The sequence below is a fragment of the Oncorhynchus kisutch genome, linkage group LG28 (genome assembly GCF_002021735.2).
Source record: "Oncorhynchus kisutch isolate 150728-3 linkage group LG28, Okis_V2, whole genome shotgun sequence".
Taxonomy (NCBI): Eukaryota; Metazoa; Chordata; class Actinopteri; order Salmoniformes; family Salmonidae; genus Oncorhynchus; species Oncorhynchus kisutch.
This window is the reverse complement of record NC_034201.2, coordinates 16,598,780-16,612,907: the sequence shown is the minus strand read 5'-3', so window position 1 is coordinate 16,612,907 and position 14,128 is coordinate 16,598,780. Positions and strand designations below refer to the sequence as shown.

At 40.6% G+C, this 14,128-nt stretch overlaps 1 pseudogene; it reads right to left on the bottom strand.

Annotated features, from left to right (window-relative positions):
- The window catches only part of LOC109884590 (Down syndrome cell adhesion molecule-like protein 1 homolog), a 92,663-nt pseudogene that overhangs the window by 35,807 nt on the left and 42,728 nt on the right, over window positions 1–14,128 (bottom strand).

Below are 14,128 nucleotides of genomic sequence, written 5' to 3'. Positions count from 1 at the left end.
TATATATTAAACGTTATTATATATTATATGTTATTATACATTATATGTTATTATATATTATGTGTTATTATACATTATATGTTATTATATATTATGTGTTATTATATATTATATGGTATTATATATTATATGGTATTATATATGATATGTTATTATATATTATATGGTATTATACATTATATGTTATTATATATTATGTGTTATTATATATTATGTGTTATTATATATTATATGGTATTATATATTATATGGTATTATATATTATGTTATATATATTATATGTTATTATATATTATATGTTATTATATATTATATGGTATTATACATTATATGTTATTATATATTATGTGTTATTATACATTATATGTTATTATATATTATGTGTTATTATATATTATATGGTATTATATATTATATGGTATTATATATTATGTGTTATTATATATTATATGGTATTATATATTATATGGTATTATATATTATGTGTTATTATGTGTTATTATATATTATGTGTATTATATGTTATTATATATTATGTGTTATTATATTATGGTATTATATATTATATGGTATTATATATTATGTGTTATTATATGTTATTATATATTATGTGTTATTATATGTTATTATATATTATATGTTATTATATATGAAATGTTATTATATATTATGTGTTATTATACATTATATGTTATTATATATGATATGTTATTATATATTATGTGTTATTATATATTATATGGTATTATATATTATATGGTATTATATATGATATGTTATTATATATTATATGGTATTATACATTATATGTTATTATATATTATGTGTTATTATATATGATGTGTTATTATATATTATATGGTATTATATATTATATGGTATTATATATTATATGGTATTATACATTATATGTTATTATATATTATGTGTTATTATACATTATATGTTATTATATATTATATGTTATTATATATTATGTGTTATTATATATTATATGGTATTATATATTATATGGTATTATATATGATATGTTATTATATATTATATGGTATTATACATTATATGTTATTATATATTATGTGTTATTATATATTATGTGTTATTATATATTATATGGTATTATATATTATATGGTATTATATATTATGTGTTATTATATATTATATGGTATTATATATTATATGGTATTATATATTATGTGTTATTATATATTAATGGTATTATATATTATATGGTATTATATATTATGTGTTATTATATGTTATTATATATTATGTGTTATTATATGTTATTATATATTATGTGTTATTATATATTATATGGTATTATATATTATATGGTATTATATATTATGTGTTATTATATGTTATTATATATTATGTGTTATTATATGCTATTATATATTATATGTTATTATATATTAAATGTTATTATATATTATGTGTTATTATACATTATATGTTATTATATATTATATGTTATTATATATTATGTGTTATTATATATTATATGGTATTATATATCATATGGTATTATATATGATATGTTATTATATATTATATGGTATTATACATTATATGTTATTATATATTATGTGTTATTATATATGATGTGTTATTATATATTATATGGTATTATATATTATATGGTATTATATATTATGTGTTATTATATGTTATTATATATTATGTGTTATTATATGTTATTATATATTATATGTTATTATATATTAAATGTTATTATATATTATGTGTTATTATATATTATATGGTATTATATATTATATGTTATTATATATTATGTGTTATTATATGTTATTATATATTATGTGTTATTATATAATATATGTTATTATATATTAAATGTTATTACACAGTATATGTTATTATATATTATATGTACATACACTAAGTTGACTGTGCCTTTAATGCCTTTAAACAGCTTGGAAAATTCCAGAAAATGATGTCATGGCTTTAGAAGCTTCTGATAGGCTAATTGACATCATTTGAGTCAATTGGAGGTGTACCTGTGAATGTATTTCAAGGCCTACCTTAAAACTCAGTGCCTCTTTGCTAAACATCATGGGAAAATGAAAAGAAATCAGCCAAGACCTCAGAAAAAAATTGTAGACCTCCACAAGTCTGATTCATCCTTGGGAGAAATTTCCAAAGGCCTGAAGGTACCACATTCATCTGTACAAACAATAGTACGTAAGTATAAACACCATGGGACCACGCAGCCATCATACCGCTCAGGAAGGAGACGCATTCTGACTCCTAGAGATGAACATACTGTGGTGCGAAAAGTGCAAATCAATCCCAGAACAGCAGTAAAGGACCCTGTGAAGATGCTGGAGGAAGCAGGTACAAAAGTCTCTATATCCACAGTAAAACGAGTCCTATATTGACATACCCTGAAATGCCTCTCAGCAAGGAAGAAGCCACTGCTTCCAAAACCGCCATAAAAAAGTCAGACTACAGTTTGCAACTGCACATGGGGACAAAGATCGTACTTTTTGGAGAAATGTCCTCTGGTCTGATGAAACAAAAATAGAACTGTTTGGCCATGATGACCATCGTCATGTTTAAATGTATTTGGCTGAGGTGTAAACTTCCCATTTCAACTGTATATTATGTGTTATTATATATTTTGTGTTATTATATACAGTGCCTTGCGAAAGTATTCGGCCCCCTTGAACTTTGCGACCTTTTGCCACATTTCAGGCTTCAAACATAAAGATATAAAACTGTATTTTTTTGTGAAGAATCAACAACAAGTGGGACACAATCATGAAGTGGAACGACATTTATTGGATATTTCAAACTTTTTTAACAAATCAAAAAATGAAAAATTGGGCGTGCAAAATTATTCAGCCCCCTTAAGTTAATACTTTGTAGCGCCACCTTTTGCTGCGATTACAGCTGTAAGTCACTTGGGGTATGTCTCTATCAGTTTTGCACATCGAGAGACTGACATTTTTTCCCATTCCTCCTTGCAAAACAGCTCGAGTTCAGTGAGGTTGGATGGAGAGCATTTGTGAACAGCAGTTTTCAGTTCTTTCCACAGATTCTCGATTGGATTCAGGTCTGGACTTTGACTTGGCCATTCTAACACCTGGATATGTTTATTTTTGAACCATTCCATTGTAGATTTTGCTTTATGTTTTGGATCATTGTCTTGTTGGAAGACAAATCTCCGTCCCAGTCTCAGGTCTTTTGCAGACTCCATCAGGTTTTCTTCCAGAATGGTCCTGTATTTGGCTCCATCCATCTTCCCATCAATTTTAACCATCTTCCCTGTCCCTGCTGAAGAAAAGCAGGCCCAAACCATGATGCTGTCACCACCATGTTTGACAGTGGGGATGGTGTGTTCAGGGTGATGAGCTGTGTTGCTTTTACGCCAAACATAACGTTTTGCATTGTTGCCAAAAAGTTCCATTTTGGTTTCATCTGACCAGAGCACCTCCTTCCACATGTTTGGTGTGTCTCCCAGGTGGCTTGTGGCAAACTTTAAACAACACTTTTTATGGATATCTTTAAGAAATGGCTTTCTTCTTGCCACTCTTCCATAAAGGCCAGATTTGTGCAAAATATGATTGTTGTCCTATGGACATAGTCTCCCACGTCAGCTGTAGATCTCTGCAGTTCATCCAGAGTGATCATGGGCCTCTTGGCTGCATCTCTGATCAGTCTTCTCCTTGTATGAGCTGAAAGTTTAGAGGGACGGCCAGGTCTTGGTAGATTTGCAGTAGTCTGATACTCCTTCCATTTCAATATTATCGCTTGCACAGTGCTCCTTGGGATGTTTAAAGCTTGGGAAATCTTTTTGTATCCAAATCCGGCTTTAAACTTCTTCACAACAGTATCTCGGACCTGCCTGGTGTGTTCCTTGTTCTTCATGATGCTCTCTGCGCTTTTAACGGACCTCTGAGACTATCACAGTGCAGGTGCATTTATACGGAGACTTGATTACACACAGGTGGATTGTATTTATCATCATTAGTCATTTAGGTCAACATTGGATCATTCAGAGATCCTCACTGAACTTCTGGAGAGAGTTTGCTGCACTGAAAGTAAAGGGGCTGAATAATTTTGCACGGCCAATTTTTCAGTTTTTGATTTGTTAAAAAAGTTTGAAATATCCAATAAATGTCGTTCCACTTCATCATTGTGTCCCACTTGTTGTTGATTCTTCACAAAAAAATACAGTTTTATATCTTTATGTTTGAAGCCTGAAATGTGGCAAAAGGTCGCAAAGTTCAAGGGGGCCGAATACTTTCGCAAGGCACTGTATTATGTGTTATTATATATTATATGTTATTATACAGTATATGTTATTATATATGATATGTTATTATATATTATGTGTTATTATATATTATGTGTTATTATACAGTATATATTATTATATGTTATGTGTTATTATATATTATATGTTACTATACATGATATGTTATTATACATAATATGTTACTATACACTATATGTGTGAACGTGTGTGTGTGTGTACAGTATATGTGCCTGTCCCAGGACAGTGTGAGTGTATCTGTATATGGCTGTTTGTTTTGGGGGTCTGTGCTAACCTTACCCCCCCCCCTTTACTCCCACTCTCTAGCCCCTCCTCTACTCCCACTTTCTAGCCCCCCCTCTACTCATCTCCTTACCTATGACATAAAGTGCTCCGGACACCTCCTTGGAGCCGAAGCTGTTGGTGACCTCACAGGCATAGCTGCCGCTGTCCTCCTGCCTGAGGTCACTGATGGTCAGACCCGTGAGGCGCCGCGTCCAGTGGGCATCGGAAGGCAGTGGGCGTCCGTCCTTCAGCCAGCGCACTGTGGGGCTGGGGTACCCTGCTGCAATGCAGGGAAGCTCCACACTCAGACCCGCCCGCACCTCCCCCGCTAGGAAACTGTCCAGGATAGAGGGAGACGACTCTGTGGGGTCTGGAGGAGAGGGGGGAGACAGCTTACACTTTGGACTGGGGAATGGTGTGGGATGTTGATTAATGACTCACATACTATTTATTCATATTCACAGACATACTGTATATTACACACACAGAACACTGTATACTGGTACTCAGAGAAATACAGACACTGACATACTTTACACACAGTCCTACTCACCCATGACAGACAGCCTGGCTCCATTGCTCTGGCGTGTCTCTCCACTGTATTTGTGCTTGGTGATGCAGCGGTAGGTGGAGAGGGCATCCTCTTTCTGGACATCTGAGATGTACAGAGCACCAAAGGATGTCAGGAAGAACCTGTTAGCTGTTAGAAAGAGAGAAAGAGAGAAAGACAGAGATACAACTATTTAACAAAGCCTCAAAATAACTAAACATCCTCAACGAACAACTTAGTCAGCGCAGAGTGACTGAAATATACAGATCCTTGGCAACCTGTCATTGCCAAGAGGAAACACACTGAACTCCCTGTCAAACATGCAATATAATCACATTGTGAAACACTTTGGTCAGTCAAAAATGGTCAAACACTCATCACATACAGTACAGTCTTTATCACCATCTCTACTCCAGTAATGTTATCATTGTTGTGGTGGTTATAGAACACAACAAGACGCGCCCAGGTCTGGTAAGTGGGTCAGTGTGTGATGTACCCTGCCAGACTGTGCCCTATTTTCAGCCTGTGCCAATCTGACAGGCCCTGCCCACTTATTGAAGTGGTAGAGGGGGAGAGAGGGAGAGAGGGAGAGAGAGATAGAAGGAGAGAGAGAGTAGGAGAGAGGGAGAGATAGGGAGAAAGGAGAGAGGGAGAGCAGGTGAGAGGGAGAGAAAGGGATAAAGGCAGAGAGAGGGAGAGAGAGGGAGAAAGAGGGAGAAAGAGGGAGACAGGGGAGAGGGAGAGAGGGAGAGAAAGGGATAAAGGCAGAGAGAGGGAGAGAGAGGGAGAGAGAGGGAGACAGGGGAGAGGAAGAGAGGGAGAGAGGGAGAGAGAGGGACACAGAGGGAGAGAGAGGGAGAGAGAGGGAGAGAGAGGGAGAGAGGGGGAGACAGGGTAGAGAGAGGGAGAGAGGGAGAGAGAGGGAAAGTGGGAAAGAGAGGGAGAGTGGGAGAGAGAGGAGAAAGGGAGAGAGAGGGAGAGAGGAGAGAACAGAGGGAGAGAGAAGAGAGGGAGAGAGAGAGGGAGAGAGGAAGAGATGAGAGAGGGGAGAGCGGGAGAGAGGGAGACTGTGCAGGCTGACAGACTGTGTGTGTGTTGAGGGTAGGGGTACAGTCGCATCACAGGCTGTAATTTCACAGTCAGCCCTTGTTTGCACCCATGAATTAAGCCTTACAGGATAATGTGCACTTTAAGATTTCAACCCCCATAACACCAACCGCCACGCTGTCACAACATACTGACATGTAGACAGAGAGAGAGAGAGAGAGAGAGAGAGAGAGAGAGAGAGAGAGGGGAGGGAGAGGGGAGGGAGAGCGAAAGGGGGATAGAACTAGGGAAAGAGAGATCTGTCACAAACAGATGCTGTGGAGACACCTCCAAAACAGGAGCCATCTTAATCACATGATCTCCTCCACTATCCACCCATCTTAATTGTTTCTCTTGTTTATTCAATTTCTCTATCTTTAATCATCTCTCTTGATCTATCCTTCTTAGCCCTCACAATCATTTTTTCCCCTTACACACTCTCTCTTTCCTTCCTCTCTCTCTTCCTCTCTCTCTCTCCCTCACTTTCTCTCTCTCTCTCTCTCTCTCTCTCTCTCTCCGTCTCTCGTCTCCCTTTCTGTCTGTTGTTAAGCAGAGTGGCAGACAGAGTAAAATATTAATTACTAAATCACTGTACTCCCCAAAATTCGATTCATGCTGACTTGACTGTATAAAGTGAGATGCAAGCCAATGTGATGCACCAGATAAAGAGCCAGTTCACCACATTCCCTCTGCTACCCTGCTGCACTTCTACCCTGTTACGCTTCTACCCTGTTGCGCTGCTACCCTGTTACGCTGCTATGCCTCTACCCTGATACCCTGTTACGCTGCTACCTTGCTACCCTGTTATGCTGCTACCCTGTTACGCTTCTACCCTTCTACCCTGTTATGCTGCTACCCTGTTACACCTCTACCCTGCTGCTCTGCTACCCTGTTACGCTGCTACCCTGTTCCGCTGCTACCCTGTTACGTGTCTACCCTGCCACCCTGTTACGCAGCTACCCTGTTACGCTGCTACCCTGGTGCTCTGCTACCCTGTTACGCTGCTACCCTGTTACTCTGCTACCCTGTTACCCTGCTACACTGCTACCCTGTTACGCTTCTACCCTGCTACCCTGTTACGCTGCTACCCTGTTTCGCTTCTACCCTGCTACCCTGTTGCGCTGCTACCCTGCTGCTCTGATACCCTGTTACGCCTCTACCCTGTTACGCTGCTACCCTGTTACCCTTCTACCCTGTTACGCTTCTACCCTGCTACCCTGTTACACTGCTACCCTGCTGCTCTTCTACCCTGTTACCATGATACCCTGCTTCACTGTTACCCTTCTACCCTGTTACCCTGATACCCTGTTACGCTGCTACCCTGCTACACTGTTACCCTGTTACGCTTCTACCCTGTTACCCTGCTACACTGTTACGCTCCTACCCTGTTACCCTGCTACACTGTTATGCTGCTACCCTGTTACGCTGCTACCCTGCAACACTGTTACCCTGCTACCCTGTTACGCTGCTACCCTGCTACACTGTAACCCTGTTACGCTTCTACCCTGTTACACCTCTACCCTGTTACGCTGCTACCCTGTTACGCTGCTACCCTGTTACGCTTCTACCCTGCTACCCTGTTACGCTGCTACCCTGTTACGCTGCTACCCTGCTACCCTGTTACGCTGCTACTCTGTTACGCTGCTACCCTGTTACCCTGTTACGCTGCTACCCTGTTACCCTGTTACACTGCTACCCTGTTACACTGATACCCTGTTACGCTGCTACCCTGCTACACTGTAACCCTGTTACGCTTCTACCCTGTTACACCTCTACCCTGTTACGCTGCTACCCTGTTACGCTGCTACCCTGTTACGCTTCTACCCTGCTACCCTGTTACGCTGCTACCCTGTTACGCTGCTACCCTGCTACCCTGTTACGCTGCTACTCTGTTACGCTTCTACCTTGCTACCCTGTTACGCTGCTACCCTGTTACCCTGTTACACTGCTACCCTGTTACACTGATACCCTGTTACGCTGCTACCTTGCTACCCTGTTATGCTGCTACCCTGTTACGCTTCTACCCTTCTACCCTGTTATGATGCTACCCTGTTACACTTCTACCCTGCTGCTCTGCTACCCTGTTACGCTGCTACCCTGTTCCACTGCTACCCTGTTACGTGTCTACCCTGCTACCCTGTTACGCAGCTACCCTGTTACGCTGCTACCCTGGTGCTCTGCTACCCTGTTACGCTGCTACCCTGTTACGCTGCTACCCTGCTACCCTGTTACGCTGCTACTCTGTTACGCTGCTACCCTGTTACCCTGCTACAATGTTACCCTTCTACCCTGTTACCCTGCTACCCTGTTACGCTTCTACCCTGCTACGCTGCTACCCTGTTACGCTTCTACCCTGCTGCTCTGCTACCCTGTTACGGTGCTACCCTGTTACGCTGCTACCCTGTTACCCTGCTACACTGTTACCCTGTTACCCTGCTACACTGTTATCCTGTTACCCTGCTACACTGTTACCCTACTGCTCTGCTACTCTATTACGTGTCTACCCTGCTACCCATCTAACCTGTTACCCTGCTACACTGTTACCCTGTTACCCTGCTACACTGTTATCCTGTTACCCTGCTACACTGTTACCCTACTACTCTGCTACCCTGTTACGTGTCTACCCTGCTACCCATCTAACCTGTTACCCTGCTAACCTGTTATGCTTCTACCCTGCCACCCATCTACCCTGCTACCTTGTTACCCTGCTACTCACCGGCCTGTTGCTCTCTGTTGGGCTTGTCAGTCAAGGACACACTAGGTCAGCAGAGAACAAGCAGGGTGTGGAAGATTAAAGGCAAGGTGGAGCAGAAGAAGGAAGAGCAGGAGGAGAAAAGTGAGTGTGTGTGTTCATACAATATGTGTGTCTGTGTGTGAGACGGAATAACAAAAAAGCGTGGGCACCTCTCTATGTCTCTATGTGTATGTGTGTGTCTGTGTGTGTGTATGTCAATGAATACTGTAATTATGTGGGTTAGACTGCTGAGCTTGGGGCTTGTTGTCAAACACAGGACAGGAAGGCCTACTGGTGGGCTTCCCTGTCAAAATCACACTGCTTTCAAGTCAGCCTGGAACACACTACAAAACCTATAGACATGCTGTTGGGTAGAAGGCAGAATCTGGGAGGGTTGTATGAGGGGAGAGAGGAGAGGGAGAACAACTAAAATAAGGATGGAGAGAGATGGGGAGCGATATGGGTGAAGCAACTGAGAGAGAGATATCCAACCAAAAACATAGAGACCCAGAAAACCTGAGACTACGCCTTCACTACGGTGAATCACTAAAACAATACAGAAATACACCACAGAAAAAGAAGGAACAGCACGTCAGAAATCAGCTCAATGTAGTTGAAGAATTCATAGAATCAAACCACTTCTGGGAAAATAGGAAAACTCTAAACAAACAACAACACGAAGAGTTATCTATCCAAAACGGAGATGTGTGGATAAACCACTTCACCAATCTTTTTGGCTCAATAACAAAGAACAAACAGCAAAAATATTTACAAGATCAAATACAGATCTTAGAATCTGATCACCCCAATCCACAAAAGTGGAGACAAATTTGACCCCAATAACTACTGTGTGTCACGCCTGCTCCAGCTCTTCCCCCCTGGCACTTGGCGCCACGCTGCCCTGTATTACGCACTCCCGCCACCATCATTACTCGCACCTGCCGTCCCTCGTCACGCGCGTCAGCGATATTGGACTCAATCTCCTGTTCATTACCTCCCCTGTATGTGTCAGTTCCCTGCTCTGTTCCCCGTTGCTGCATTGATTGCCGTCTGTCTTTGTGTTTCCCAGTGCTGACGTTGTTCCTGTCCTGTTGCATGTCCGTTCCAAATGAAACGTCAACTCCCCGTACCTGCTTCTCTTCTGCAGCGTCGTTCCTTACACCGTGGGATATGCGTCAACAGCAACCTTGGGAAAATCTTGAGCATTATCATTAACAGCAGATTTGTACATTTCCTCAGTGAAAACAATGTACTGAGCAAATGTCAAATTGGCTTTTACCAAATTACCGTACGACAAACCACGTATTCACCCTCATTGACAAACAAACAAACCAAAACAAAGTCTTCTCATGCTTTGCTGATTTCAAAAAAGCTTATGACTCAATTCGGCATGAGAGTCTGCTATACAAATGTATGGAAAGTGGTGTTAGGGGTAAAACATACAACATTATAAAATACATGTACACAAACAACAAGTGTGCAGTTAAAAATGGCAAACAACACACACATTTCTATCCACAGGACCGTGGGTTGAGACAGGGATCCAGCTAATATTTTAACATATATATATCAATGAATTGGCGAGGGCTCTAGAACAGTCTGCAGCACCCGGCCTCACCCTACTAGAATCTGAAGTCAAATGTCTACTGTTTGCTGATGATCTGGTGCTTCTGTCCCCAACCAAGGAGGGCCAACAGCAGCACCTAAATCTTCTGCACAGATTCTCCAAGACCTGGGCCCTGACAGTAAATCTCAGTGAGACCAAAATAATGGTGTTCCAAAAAAGACCAGTTGCCAAGACCACAAATACTGTCCATCTAGACACCGTACCTCAACCTAAACATCAGTGCCACTGGTAACTTCCACAAAGCTGTGAACGAGCTGAGAGACAAGGCAAGAAGGGCCATCAAAAGGAACATTAAATTTGACATACCAATTAGCATCTGGCTAAAAATACTTGAATCAGTTATAGAACCCATTGCCCTTTATGGTTGTGAGGTCAGGGGTCCGCTCACCAACCAAGAATTCACAAAATGGGAAAAACACCAAATTGAGGCTCTGCATGCAGAATTCTGCAAAAATATCCTCTGTGTACAACGTAGAACACCAAATAATGCATGCAGAGCAGAATTAGGCCGATACCCACTAATTATCAAAATCCAGAAAAGATCCGTTAAACTCTACAACCACCTAAAAGGAAGTGATTCCCAAACCTTCCATAACAAAGCCATCACCAACAGAGAGATGAACCTGGAGAAGAGTCCCCTAAGCAAGCTGGTCATGGGGCTCTGTACACAAACACACCCCACAGAGCCCCAGGACAGCAGCACAATTAGACCCAACCAAATCATGAGAAAACAAAAAGATAATTACTTGACACATTGGAAAGAATTAACAAAAAAACAGAGCAAACTAGAAGGTTATTTGGCCCTAAACAGAGAGTACACAGTGTCAGAATACCTGACCACTGTGTCTGACCCAAACTTAAGAAAAGCTTTGACTATGTATAGACTCAGTGAGCATAGCCTTGCTATTGAGAAAGGCCGCCGTAGGCAGACATGGCTCTCAAGAGAAGACAGGCTATGTGCTCACTGCCCACAAAATGAGGTGGAAACTGAGCTGCACTTCCTAACCTCCTGCCCAATGTATGACCATATTAGAGAGACATATTTCCCTCAGATTACACAGATCCACAAAGAATTCGAAAACAAATCCAATTTGGAAAAACTCCCATATCTACTGGGTGAAATACCACAGTGTGCCATCACAGCAGCAATATTTGTGACCTGTTGCCACGAGAAAAGGGCAACCAGTGAAGAACAAACACCATTGAAAATACAACCCATATTTATACTTATTTATTTTATCTAGTGTCCTTTAACCATTTGTACATTGCTAAAACACTGTATATATATATAATATGACATTTGTAATGTCTTTACTGTTTTGAAACTTCTGTATGTGTAATGTTTACTGTTAATTTTTTTTGTTTTTCACTTTATATATTCACTTTGTATGTTGTCTACCTCACTTTCTTTGGCAATGTTAACACATGTTTCCCATGCCAATAAAGCCCTTGAATTGAATTGAATTGACAGAGAGAGACAGAGAGATAGAGATATACACACAGAGAACCAGAGAGAGAGAGAGAGACAGAGACAGATGCAACCAGTGAAGAACAAACACCATTGTAAATACAACCCATATTTATGCTTATTTATTTTCCCTTGTGTACTTTAACTATGTGTACATTGTTACAACACTCTCTCTATATATGTATATATATATATAATATGACATTTGTAATGTCTATTGTTTTGAAACTTCTGTATGTGTAATGTTTACTGTTAATTTGTATTGTTTATTTCACTTTTGTATATTATCTACCTCACTTGCTTTGGCAATGTTAACACATGTTTCCCATGCCAATAAATCCCCTTGAATTGAATTGAGAGAGAGAGAGAGAGAGAGAGAGGTTGAGAGAGAGAGGTTGAGAGAGAGAGAGAGTGAGAGAGAGAGAGAGGTTGAGAGAGAGTGAGAGAGAGAGAGAGAGAGAGGGAGGTTGAGAGAGAGGTTGAGAGAGAGAGAGTGTGAGAGAGAGAGAGGTTGAGAGAGAGAGAGTGAGAGAGAAGGGTTGAGAGAGAGAGACAGAGAGATAGAGAGATAGAGATATACACACAGAGAACCAGAGAGAGAGAGAGAGACAGAGAGATAGAGATATACACACAGAGAACCAGTGAGAGAGAGATAGAGAGAGAGACAGTGTGTGTAATGTCAGCAGTAGGGTAGGGTGTGGGTCTGAGCCAGTGTATGTGACTGTGTGAAAGTGTGTTTGAGTCAGTAGCAGCCTCGTTTCCTCACATGCAAATGAAGGCAGCGGCACACAGCTAACGAGGCCCATATTTCCACCTCCTCACTGGGGCCATTATTTATTGATGTTCTGCGTCTTTCCCCCCTCCCTCCCACTCTCGCGCTTTCTTCCCTCTCTCCCTGTTGCTAGGGGCTGCTTCCCATCCTGCGGGTACCTCGGTGACGATGTTTGGGGTGCAGTCGCTCGCTAACTCACCCGCCCCTCCCCTACTTCAGTGTAGGCAAACAGACAGAGAGGCACCAAAACACACACGAGTGCACGCACACACACACACACACACACACACTAGTGGGTCAAAGTTCAGGCATCTTTGTATTGGTAAATAATTAGAGCGAGTGTGGTACTCAAAATCTCAAAAAGGAAGGGATGATTTAAAGTTCCATAGATGTGGAAGTGTCTTAGAGAGGATATTCATAGTTTGACATTAGATATCTGTCTTCCCCTGCCTCCCCTCTTCAACAGAGAAAGAGTTGGAGGGAAGGGAAGAGGGTGGGAGAAGGTGGGAAGAGAGAGGGGGATAAACAACGGATGAAAGAGAAGGGACTGTCACTGAGAGAAGAAAGAAAGAAGAAACTGAGTGGATTCAGGAGACATTCTGTCTGTAGTGCTGGAACATGCTCGCATACAGAAATACACTCACACGTACACGTACACATACTCAAACACACACACACACACACACACACACACACACACACACACACACACACACACACACACACACACACACACACACACACACACACACACACACACACACACACACACACAGGCATGAGCCTCAGCAGGTTTAAAATAGAATAAGAGAACACTGGCCCTAGCTATAAAAAAACAGAATAAAAAACAGCACTGCAATTATATCAGCACCATCTACAGGGTATCAGCACAATGAAAACAGAGAACAGAGTGATTACTATAGTAAACAGTGAATCAACTGACTGAATCAGCACCACGGACAGTGAATCATTCCAATAAAGAGTGAATCACGGACAGAGAATCACTCCAATAGATAGTGAATCAACCTACTGAATGAACACCATGGACAGAGAATCACTCCAATAGAAAGTGAATCAACCTACTGAATCAGCACCATGGACAGAGAATCACTCCAATAGAGAGTGAATCAACCTACTGAACTAGCACCATGGACACAGAATCACTCCAATAGAGAGTGAATCAACAAAGAGTGAATCATAGATAAAGGTGACTGGGAAGAGAATAGGGGAAGAGAGCTGAGCCAAGGATGGAGTAGATAACAGCTCAGCCACATTGCAGAGTGCTCCAATCATATTGTTAACATATCCACAAAGCTATA